Raw genomic sequence first — 12338 nt, forward strand, 5'->3', positions numbered from 1 at the left:
AAAGGTTCCAGAGATTGGGCTGATCCTAGAAGGCATGCGGCCGGCCGGCAGGGCTGTGACCTACCTGGGCCCCTAGTCCCAGCAGCTGACCTGGCTTGATTACTGCACAGTGCCTCTCTGAGCTCTGAAGGAATTCTACGCAGCTCACATGAGCAAATAAGAGCCTTCTCCTTTTCTCTTCTTCCACTCTCACCCTAGGGGAGCATTTGCACCCTAAAGCATGGGGGCTGCCTCAGTATATTTCATGTCCAATACATAAAGTGCTTACAGGGAGCAGCAGGGCTGGCCGCCTTAGAACACAGTGTCTCCCTTCCCCTTAGATTAGTGCCTGAGTCCTCAACCTCTTCTCCACCCCATGGCTGACCTCCAGACCCTCCTGGACCTCACCGGCCATCCTAAAAACCCTCTGACCTGGCCTGCCTTTCTCTTATTTCCCATGCCATTCATAGTCCCTCTTCTTTCTTTCTCTGTCATATGTGCACACACACACACACACACACCAACAACCCTCCACCTTGCCATTCTCCATGCTGCATGCTAGTCCACTTATCCTTCCAAAAGCAGCCGTGATTTTATCTCTCCCCTGTTTCCTCGCTCGTTGCTCATCTGATAGAGCTTAGCAAGTCACTGCTCCACAATAACCTGTCTTCCTGGTTTCATAAGCTGCTCATCTCTTCTCATACTCTCTCCCAGCCACAAGGAAGCCTTCATATCTCCAAGGCCCTTCATAGCTTCTGGTGCCCTTGCACCTGCTTGCTTCCCAGAACAACCCACCCCATAAGCAGCCTCCTTCATGTTTCAAATCACCCATTTCACAGACCACATCCTCTGTAAAAACTGTGCCGAATCCCCAGACAAAACTACACGTCCCTTCTTCCACGTCTGTGCTTATTTCAGGTACAGCACTTGTCTCATGTCCTATTCCACTCAGTACCTTCAGCACCCAGGACACTGCCAAGCCCATTACAGGCGTTTACACTTTGCTAAATCATTTCATTAATAAAATAATTTATGTGCAATTATTTCTCCTCCACCACTGGTACCTTTAAAGTAGTTGAAATTCGGCAAGCACAACTTTAATCGTTTTATTCAAGCTGGTGTTTTCTAGATTTGCCAGTTCCAAGAATGACCAGAGTACTTGTTAAAAATACAGATTCTTGGGCCCTGCAGCAGGCAGCCCCTGAATGACACTTTACATGGGGGCTGTGGGCATTTGCGTTTGTAGCAAACAATATAGGTAATTCTTGTACTCACTTGACTTAGGGTACACTTTTGTCCCCTACTAAAATCTGAATACCTTTGGAAAGAAAGCAACATAGCAAACTTTAAAACTATTTCTATTTCAATGCGAATTATTTGGTAAAACTTTTTTGCTAAAAGATTTTAACAGAGGGGCTGGGGGAAAGGAAACACTCATGGGATATATCCAGTTTTGATTTTTGCAAAATGTTTTCTTAATATGAGGCCATTTTATATTCAACCCCTTTGTAATCAAAATACTTACCTAGTAAAATGGTTTCAACAGGCTGACTTCCCACTAACTCTGTTACATCATTTGTCATTTTTAATAAGTAGCATCATCAATTCTTCTAGTGGTTAAATATTGATAATATAAAATATAGAATTAATTATGAAATTTCATTATCATATAAAAGTAAAGTCAAGGAGAATAAACTTTTTACATAAAGGCCATTTTAAGAGAAATTATAATACTTGTAGTCCATTAAAAAAGATATATTTTTAATCAGGAAATATAACATTGTAACTGTGCTTATGTGTATTTCTTTTTTTCTTATAATGAAAGAATTTCTTTTCTTTTCTGTTTTTTTTTTTTCTTTTGGATGGAGTCTCACTCTGTCACCCAGGCTGGAATGCAGTGGCGTAATCTCGGCTCACTGCAACCTCTGTCTCCCAGGTTCAAGCGATTCTCCTGCCTCAGTCTCCTGAGTTGCTGGGATTACAGGCATGTGCCACCATGCCCAGCTAATTTTTTGTATTTTTAGTAGTGACGGGGTTTCGCCTTGTTGGCCAGGCTGGTCTCAAACTCCTGACCTTAGGTGATCCGCTTGCCTCGACCTCCCAAAGTGCTGGGATTACAGGCAGAAGCCACCATGCCCAGCCAAGAATTTCTTATTTGGGTTAAAATTTCCAAAACTACTTAAGTGCAGGCGTGATATGGTCTAACCGTAGTGTTAGATTTTATAAAGGTTGTGACTAGGAGTATTCAAGCCTGATTTCTTTCCTTGACTGGCTTTCATTGCAAAATAACCACTTCATTGGGAAAAACATTTTGTTTCATTATGCCTAGCAACACATCCTAAGAGATACATTGCAAAAGGGGCACACAGAAATCTGTTACACAATGAAATATTCTTTAGTCAAATTCCGTTGAAGTACATTTATTTTTACCATCATTTCTTTTCTTGTAGCAGTCTATCTGGTGTTTAAACGATTATGATTATCTCGAAGGTAGCTTGCCCCAGTTACACTGTGCTCTAAGTTGTGCCTCTCTCCTTCCATTTGAGCAAGGGAACACTAGATGGGAGAAAGCGGGGAGAGGGCTAGAAGGGATGTGGTAGAACACACCACGATGATCTTGAGCTCACTCAGAATCAAACTTCCACATCTCCATTTGGACGCCCACCATACCCTGTAAATAAAACCTGTCCATATCACAACACACTCGCAACCCACTCTTCTCCCATCTTCTCCATCTCAGTAAAGGGCACCAGGTGCTGAAGTTTAAAACCAGGAAGTCGCCCTTGATTCCTCTGTTTCTCAATCTTCAAATCAAATTCATCAGGAAGGCCTTTCCACAGACATGCAAAACCTATCCCCAACTCATGTCGCTTTGACTCCCTGCCACAGTCTCCAGGGCAGGTGCCCCACAGCTCACAGGACTGCCCTCAGGGTTACCAGATAAAATACAGGACACCCTAGTACATTGGAATTTCACATATGTATAAATACTTCCCCAATTCAGACTTCTTTCCACCAAGTACTGAATGCACATTTCCACCTGCTGCCCCTACGAGTTCAGGGTCACCAGGAGAGTAATCTCAGTCTGTACAAAAGAGATGGTTGATGCAATTACTTGAGTGTTTCATTGTATTTTAACCTTGTAATTTTTAAAATTTAGTAAAAAGCCAGTCGGGTGCAGTGGCTCATGCCCATAATCCCAACACTTTAGGAGGCCGAGGTGGGTGGATCACTTGAGGTCAGGAGTTTGAGACCAGCCTGACAAGCATGGTGAATGAAACCTTGTCTCTACTAAAAAAATAAAATTATATATATATATATATATATTAGCTGGACATGGTGGTGGGCGCCTGTAGTCCCAGCTACTCAGTCGACTGAGGCAGGAGAATCACTTGAACCTGGGAAGCAGAGGTTGCAGTGAGCTGAGATTGTGCCACTGCACTCCAGTCTGGGTGTCAGAGCGAGACTCTGTCTCAAAAAAAAAAAGGTCAGTAAAAAGCCAAAAAACAAGGTGTTGATACAAAAACTACAAAAAGCAGAGATGCCACCAACCTAATTCAACTGCAACAAGATGAAAATCACACGGCAGGCTGAAAGCAGGGACTCTTTAGCTATAAGCAAAACAATTTTTGACTTAAGCTTATAGCGTTATTGGGAAGAAAATACATAAAATTAAAGAACAAAAATGAAACCTGAACATATCTTGAAAATTATGTCAGGCCGGATGTGGTGGCTCACGCCTGTAATTCCTGCACTTTGGGAGGCTGAGGCAGGCGGATCACGAGGTCAGGAGATCAAGATCATCCTGGCTAACACGGTGAAACCCCGTCTCCACTAAAAATACAAAAAAAAATAATTAGCCGGGCGCGATGGTGGGAGCGTAGTCCCAGCTACTCAGGAGGCTGAGGCAGGAGAATGGCATGAACCCGGGAAGCAGAGCTTGCAGTGAGCCGAGATCGCACCACTGCACTCCAGCCTGGGCGACAGAGTGAGACTCCGCCTCAAAAAAAAAAAAAAGAAAGAAAATTATGTCTAACAACCCAAAATTCATATGGAACCAAAAGAGAGCACAAATAGCCAAAGCAATCCTGTCCAGAAGGAGCAAAGCTGGAGGCATCATATTACTTGACTTCGAATTATTCTGCAAGGATATAGTCACCAAAACAGCATGGCACTGGCATAAAAATAGATACACAGATCAATGGGACAGAATAGAGAACCCAGAAATAAAGCCATAAATCTACAGCCAACTGATCTTTGACAAAGTCAACAAAAACATACACTGGGAAAAGGATATCCTTTTCAATAAATGGTGCTAATAAGGGAGGAGACTACCCCTCATATCATCTTATGCCCAATTTCTGCCTCCAAAGAAAGAAGTAAAAACTAAAGGCAGAAATGAAATCCACAGGCAGACAGCCCAGCGCTGCACCCTGGGCCTGGTAGTTAAAGATTGACCCCGACCTAATCAGTTATGTTATCTATAGATTACAGACATTGTATAGAAATGCACTGTGAAGGCCGGGCGCGGTGGCTCAAGCCTGTAATCCCAGCACTTTGAGAGGCCGAGATGGGCAGATCACGAGGTCAGGAGGTCGAGACCATCCTGGCTAACACGGTGAAATCCCGTCTCTCCTAAAAAATGCAAAAACCTAGCTGGGCGTGGTGGCAGGTGCCCATAGTCCCAGCTAGTCGGGAGGCTGAGGCAGGAGAATGGCAGGAACCTGGGAGGCGGAGCTTGCAGTGAGCTGAGATCCGGCCACTGCACTCCAGCCTGGGCGACACAGCGAGACTCATCTCAGAAAAAAAAAAAAAAAAAGAAATGCATTGTGAAAATCCCTATCTTGTTTTGTTCCAATCTAATTACTGATGCATTCAGCCCCCAACTCACGTACCCACTGCTTGCTCAATCAATCACAACCCTCTCACGCACACCGCCTTAGAGTTGTGCGCCCTTAAAAGGGACAGGAATTGCTCACTCGGGGAGCTTGGCTCTTGAGACAGAAGTCTTGCTGATGCCCCTGGCCGAATAAACCCCTTCCTTCTTTAACTCGGTGTTTGAGGAGTTTTGTCTGCCTCCCGTCCTGCTACACTACAAAAACTGGTTGCCATATGCAGAAGAATGAAACTGGACTCCATATCTCTTACCATATACAAAAATCAACTCAAGATGAATTAAAGACTTAAATGTATGACCTGAAAGCATAAAAATACTAGAAGAAAATCTAGGGAGAACACTTCCGGACATTGGTCTAGGCAAAGAATTCATGACTAAGACCTCGAAAGCACAGGCAACAAAAACAAAAGTTGACAAATGAGATTTACTTAAACTAAAAAGCTTTGCACATCTAAAGAAATACTCAACAGGAATGAACAGACAACCTGTAGAATGGGAGAAAATATTTGCAAACTAGGCATTCAACAGAGGACTAATAGGCGGAATTTACAAGGAACTCAAACAACTCAAAAAAAAAAAAAGCAAACACAAACACACACAAACAACCCCATTAAAAAGTGAGTAAAGAACAAGAATACATGTTTTTCAAAAAAATACATACAAATAGCCAGCAAGCATATGAAAAAAATCCTCAACGTCACACATTGTCCATGTGTGTAGATTATTTAGCTCCCACTTATAAGTAAGAACATGCAGTATTTGACTTTATAAATTGTTTCACTTAAGATAATACTGCATGTTCTCACTTATAAGTGGGAGCTAAATAATCGCACACATGGACATAGAATGTGGAACGACAGGCAATGGAGACTTTGAAGGGTAAGAGGATGGGAAAGGTGTAAGAGAGAAATTACTTAGTGGGTACAATGTGTGCTACTCAGATGATGGTTACACTAAAGGCCCAGACTTCACCACTGTGTAATATATCCATGTAACAAAACTGCACTTGTACCTTTTAATACTGTATAAGTAAAAAAAAGAAAATTATGTCTAAAAAGGAATGTGCAATTATAAATGGTTTAAACAGCCTGGGTGTGGTGGCTTAGGCCTGGAATCCCAACACTTTGGGAGGCTGAGGTGGGCAGATCACTTGAGATCAGGAGTTCGAGACCATCCTGGTCAACATGGTGAAACCCTGACTCTACTAAAAATACAAAAATTAGCAGGGCATGGTGGGGGGGGCACCTGTAATCCCAGCTACTTGGGAGGCCAAGGCAGGAGAATCACTTGAACCTGGGAGGCAGAGGTTGCAGTGAGTCGAGATTGTACCACTGTGCTCCAGCTTGGGTGAAACAGTGAGACTCCGTCTCAAATAAATAAATAAATAAATAGTTTAAACAGCTTAGCTGTCTGGGAATTGATGCCTGCAAATCATCCATGGCATGGCTAACGAGCAGTGTGACCAGGTCCTCAAGCAGCATATGCCAATCCCTCCCAGGATTTTATAATCCTCTTTATTCATTAGAACTGCTGGAGTTTCTAAAGAAAACTTGAAGTTTTGGTTTCAACCCTTACGATCTGCTAAGGTAATAAACTGTTTGCAACAGTAATTCTGCCCTTTCTCTTATTTAAATATACATTTTTAAAAATTTGTGTTTATTTATTTTAACTACTTACTTATTTATGTGAAACAGGGTCTCACTCTGTCACCCAGGCTGGAGTGCAGTGGCCGTATCACAGCTCACTGCAGCCTCAACCTCCCAGGTCCAAGCAATTCTCCCACCTCAGCCTCCCTAGTAGCTGGGACCACAGGTGTGCACCACCACGCCCTGTTAATTTTTTATTTTTGTAGAAACAGGGTCTCCCTATGTTGCCTAGACTGGTCTTCAATTCCTGGGCTCAAGCAGTCCTTCCACCTGGGCCTCCCAAAGTGCTGGGATTACAGGCGTGAGCCACTATGCCCAACCAAGTTTGATTTTCCACCAAAAAAAAGCACCTACAATGAAAGGTAAAGATCCTAACTGTGCTGACATCAGTTCTGATAGATGTATGTGCCCACGTAATCACGTTCCAAAACCAGACACAGAGTTTCCTTGCCACTTCGCAGGCCCACTGTGCTCCTTTCTAAGGCATCCCCTCTCATGACCACTGTTCCTGAACTTCACAGACATGAAGTGCATATTCTCATCTGTTTGACTTATTTTATTGAAAATAATGTTTATCAAAGAACACATTATAGGTGAAAAAAAAGTTTTTGAGATTCAATCAGTGTTTAATATATCAGTGTCTCATTTTTTGGTTGAGTAGTATCCCATTTTATGAATATATCAAAATGTTTTGAACCACTCTTCTGATAATGGACATCTGAGATATTTCCAGAGTTGTATAATATTATGAATAAAGCTGCCATATATAGAACTGTACATGTCTTTTCGTGGACCTATGTTTTTCTTTCTCTTGGATTAATACCTAGAAGTGGAATTCCTTGGTCATGAGGCAGGTGTATGTGGATTTTCTAAGAAATGACCAAAAGGTTTCCTGCAAGTGGCTATACCTGTTTATACTCATCTCCCTGATCCTTGCCAGCATTTGGTCAGTCTGTTTTGTAAGGGATGGCAATGGTTCACTGAGCAAGCATTCATGATCCAGGAAGAGGAAAAATCAATAGGACAGGGTTATTAAGGACAGGACTCTCAGCTTACAGGAGAGCTGTTCCTTATTCCTCCATCTGGCGGCTGACACCTCAGCTCAACTGTTGTTTAAATGGGGTTCATTTCATTTATTTTCTCTGTCTCTCTCCTCTCTCTCTCTCTTTTTTTTTCTTTTTCTTTTTTTTTTTGGTAGAGACTGGGTCTTGCTATGTTGCCCAAGCTGATCTCAAATTCTTGACCTCAGCCAGGCACGGTGGCTCACGCCTGTAATCCCAGTACTTTGGGAGGCCGAGACAGGTGGATTACCTGAGGTGAGGAGTTCAAGACTAGCCTGGGCAACATGGTGAAACTCCGTCTCTACTAAAAACACAAAAATTAGCCAGGCGTGGTGTAGGCGCGTGTAATCTCAGCTACTTGGGAGGCTGAGGCAGGTGAATCACTTGAACCCAGGAGGTGGAGGCTGCAGTGAACCAAGATCACACCATTGGACTCTAGTCTGGGCGACACATTGAAACTCTGTCAAAAAACAAAACAAAACAAAACAAAAAAACAAATTCTTGGCCTCAAGCAGTCCTCCCACCTCAACCTCCCAAAGTACTGGTATTACAGGCATGAGCCACGGTGCCTGGCCCACTTATTTTCTTTTTTATCAAAGCATTTTCATATACTCTTTCACAACCAACCCCTATTAAATCCTGATAAGAAATTCTAACAGATGGCCAAAGATGACTCAGAAATGGAGTAATTTGCCCAGAGTTTACAGGGCGACCTCACCATCCCAGCCCTCTAACTAAACAGGTGCTGCATATCTGCACATATCAGATAAACTACTCTATGGAAAAAGAAAGAAAAAGAACACCATCGAACCACTGAACGCTGCGAGTTATGTAGAACCATGCTGCACTTGGTGGTTTCCAACTACATGCCCCTTTCTCACCATGGGCTTCTTTCCACAAGTCAGGATGAATGGGCGACCTCTGGGACTGCCAGAGATGTGCCCCAGGAACAGAGGAGTGGGCTTTTGGCATGGGAGACGCTCCAGGCCTGAACGGGAAGTCCCTGGAGCAAGGGAAGCTCCATGCACTCACATGATGCATATGACACAGGAAAGGCAACGGGGTTTTGGTGAGTGAGGCTCTCCCAACAGATGGCAGAGGAGTGAGGCTCTCCCTGCTCCCCTGCCCACCCCATAGGCCTCTTAAGTGTTTGGGGGTGACTAGGAAAAGAAAGGACTCCAACCCTGGGAAACTATCTATCCTCTAAACTGGGACCTTTGTAGTTTCCTTTTCTCAAGATGAGCTTGCGGTAGCTTTTCTAGCTGGGTAGCTAGCAATTCTGGACACGTCTCAGCACTCCAGGACATCTGACATTCATGTGGGAACTGACTGGATATTAACAGGGCCACCTTAATTCACTGATCACCATGTTTTCTTTTTTCTTTCTTTCTCTTTCTTTCTTTTCCTTCCTTCCTTCCTTCCTTCCTTCCTTTCTCCTTCCTTCCTTCCTTCCTTCCTTCCTTCCTTCCTTCCTTCCTCCCTCCCTCCCTCCCTCTCTCTCTCTCTCTCTCTCTTTCTCTCTTTCTCTCTTTCTCTCTTTCTTTCTTTCTTGGACGTAGTTTCACTCTTATTGCCCAGGCTGGAGTGCAATGGCACGATCTCGGCTCACTGCAACCTCCACCTCCCGGGTTCAAGTAATTCTCCTGCTCAGCTTCCGGAGTAGTTGGAATTACAGGTGCCTGACACCATGCCTGGCTAATTTTTTGTATTTTTAGTAGAGATGTGGTTTCACCATGTTGGCCAGGCTGGCCTTGAACTCCTGACCTCAGGTGATCCACCTGCCTCAGCCTTCCAAAGTGCAGGGATTACAGGCATGAGCCACCACGCCCAGCCAGATCACCATGTTTTCTAAAATAGCCCAAAGACTCCCACATAGCTGAATCTAGTAAAATGATTCTCACCCTTGGTACACAAACAGAATCACCCGGGGAACTCTAAAAAATACTGATGCCTGGGTCCTCCACCATTCCCATTTCATTGGTTAGGGAACAGCTTGGGCATGGGGAGGTTTAAATGCTCCCCACTGATTCTAATAGCAGCCAAGGTTGAGAACCACTAGTGACATCCCACACTACAACCTTACCTGCTTTTGAGAAAGGGTAAAATGCACAGTCCAACAATGTAGGGAACCTTGTCAAACCCTGAGCTCCACCTTAGAATTGAAATCATAGCAATGGAAACCATCTATGTTTCTTTATCTTTTTTTTTTTTTTTTTTTTTTTTTTTTTTGAGACGGAGTCTTGCTCTGTCGCCCGGGCTGGAGTGCAGTGGCCGGATCTCAGCTCACTGCAAGCTCCGCCTCCCGGGTTCACGCCATTCTCCTGCCTCAGCCTCCCGAGTAGCTGGGACTACAGGCGCCCGCCACCTCGCCCGGCTAGTTTTTTGTATTTTTTAGTAGAGACGGGGTTTCACCGTGTAAGCCAGGATGGTCTCGATCTCCTGACCTCGTGATCCGCCCGTCTCGGCCTCCCAAAGTGCTGGGATTACAGGCTTGAGCCACCGCGCCCGGCTTTTTTTTTTTTTTTTTTTTTTTTGAGACGGAGTCTGCCTCTGTTACAAGGCTGGAGAGCAGTGGCGCGATCTCGGCTCACTGCAAACTCCACCTCCCAGGCTCAAGCAATTCTCCTGCCTCAGCCTCCCGAGTAGCTGGGATTACACGCTGAGTCACCGTGCCTGGCCATGTCTTTATCTTTTATAGGTGCATGATCTGCAGGGTAACACATACAGAAATTATCTTGTGTGGCATTACAATTCCAGCCCTATTAAAGAGTGGGGACTGGAATTTATCCACTGCCAACCTAACCCCATACCAGAACTCAGAACAGAAAAAATGCTCAGAAAACAGGGTGAGCTGTGATTGACAAATAGAACCCAGGATTGTAAATACATTTGCTGGTGTTCAGTCAAGTTTAGTAAAGTTGAATTTCGTATCATATTTCATATCATATTCTAAGAAATGTATTTTCGTTCCATCAACCCGACAGTCAAATAATTGAGTTAGTTACTCTTGAATTTGGTTACACTATAGCCATAAAGAAAATGGTAGTATTTACAAAGTATTAGCTTCAGGGTATATTTTATTTAAAAAATTGTTCATTGTACTTATTTCAGATTTATCTATAAAAGTCCTGCTATTATTTTTTTTAATTTCAGGAGTCATTCTACCTCATTGTTTATCAACTTTCAGAGAACAAATTTTTTACAAGTGATAAAGTAATTCTACTTTATGTTTGAAACTCCAAGCTCTATATAAATGATAAAACACTTTTCTTTTTTTAGACACTGTCTTACTCTGTTGTAATGGCACAATCACAGCCCAATGCAGCTGCGACCTCTGAGGCTCAAGCAGATTCTCCCATCTCAGTCTCCCAAGTAGCTAGCTGGGACTATGGGGCATGCCGGCATGCCTGACTAATTTCTTTTTATTTTCTGTAAAGATAGGGTCTCTATGTTGCCCAGGCTGGTGTCAAACTCCTGGGCTCAAGTAATCCTCCTATCTTGGCCTCCCATAGTGCTGGAATTACAGATGTGAGCTATCATGCCCAGCCTGGATAAAACACTTTAAATTCTACATTTAGAATAATAGCCAGGTTAATCATACATAGGTAACAAGTTACTTTCAAAAGGAAGGTCTCAATAAACCTAAATTATTCAAATTAGATTATCAACATAGAAACAGAAAGAGCTTACAGTGAAAACTATCCTTCCGGGAAATGATTTATCCCTGATGTTAAAGGGAAAACTTAGGAAAGCAGCAAACTTTCAACCTATTCAGCTCATGAAAAGTTGCTAATCAAAAGCACTCAAGTAATTTTTTAGTCTCTTGTTGAAGTTTATTTCGTCTTTGTCTACTTTCCCTCACAGGGCATGATACAGAAGCCTTAATATTTTCATTGTTCCCTACTGGAATCTCTGTTCTTTTGAATACTTTAAATAAACACCTCAAAGAAGAGCTGCTCACAATGAAGACAACTTCCCATTCAAGAAAGTACCAGGCCCGGCGCAGTGACTCACGCCTGTAATCCCAGCACTTTGGGAGGCCAAGGTGGGCGAATCACTTGAGGTCAGGAGTTCGAGACCAGCCTGGCCAACATAGTGAAACCCCATCTCTACCAAAAATACAAAAATTAGCTGGGCGTAGGCCAGGCGCAGTGGCTCACACTTGTAATCCCAGCACTCTGGGAGGTTGAAGTGGGCGGATCACGAAGTCAGGAGCTCGAGACCAGCCTGGCCAATATGATGAAACACTGTCTCTACTAAAAAATAAAAATTAGCCAGGTGTGGTGGCACGCGCCTGTAGTCCCAGCTACTTTACTCAGGAGGCTGAGGCAGGAGAATTGCTGGAACCCAGGAGGTGGAGGTTGCAGTGAGTGGAGATCGCACCACTGCACTCCAGCCTGGGCGACAGAAAGAGAGACTCCGTTTCAAAAAAAACCTCATTCTAGATGAGAATGGGCATTGTTGATCATGGCGTTCAAAAATAGTTAATGTGGCTAAACTGAGACAGGTTATGCTTCCATCACAGTATGCATATTGCAGTGGTGACAATGAGACCTGTAACATTTTGCCATGCTTATGAGTAAAATATGTAGGAGAAAAATGTTGACTTTTCAATATTAGAAACAAAATAACATTTAAGTAATAAGGAATTTTCAGTTCTTATCTCATAGGACTACTTTTTTTTTTTGTATGTTATATATTGACTGAAACATTGTAATGTGGTGTATGACTGTGTCTTGGATCAGGTGTCAAAAT

General features: G+C 43.3%; 2 protein-coding genes and 1 non-coding gene across 7 annotated transcripts in view; 1 reads left to right on the forward strand and 2 right to left on the reverse strand.

The window, feature by feature from the left end:
* CHCHD7 (coiled-coil-helix-coiled-coil-helix domain containing 7) overlaps nt 1-12338 on the reverse strand; it is a 1019570-nt gene that overhangs the window by 310386 nt on the left and 696846 nt on the right. The window lies entirely within an intron of this gene.
* Nucleotides 1-12338, reverse strand: part of LYN (LYN proto-oncogene, Src family tyrosine kinase) — a 138774-nt gene that overhangs the window by 102842 nt on the left and 23594 nt on the right. The window lies entirely within an intron of this gene.
* LOC126961922 (small nucleolar RNA SNORA1) lies at nt 12016-12148 on the forward strand. The gene has a single exon (XR_007728502.1). It is a non-coding gene; the product is annotated as a small nucleolar RNA SNORA1 (small nucleolar RNA).

Source organism: Macaca thibetana, chromosome 8 (genome assembly GCF_024542745.1).
Source record: "Macaca thibetana thibetana isolate TM-01 chromosome 8, ASM2454274v1, whole genome shotgun sequence".
Taxonomy (NCBI): domain Eukaryota; kingdom Metazoa; phylum Chordata; class Mammalia; order Primates; family Cercopithecidae; genus Macaca; species Macaca thibetana.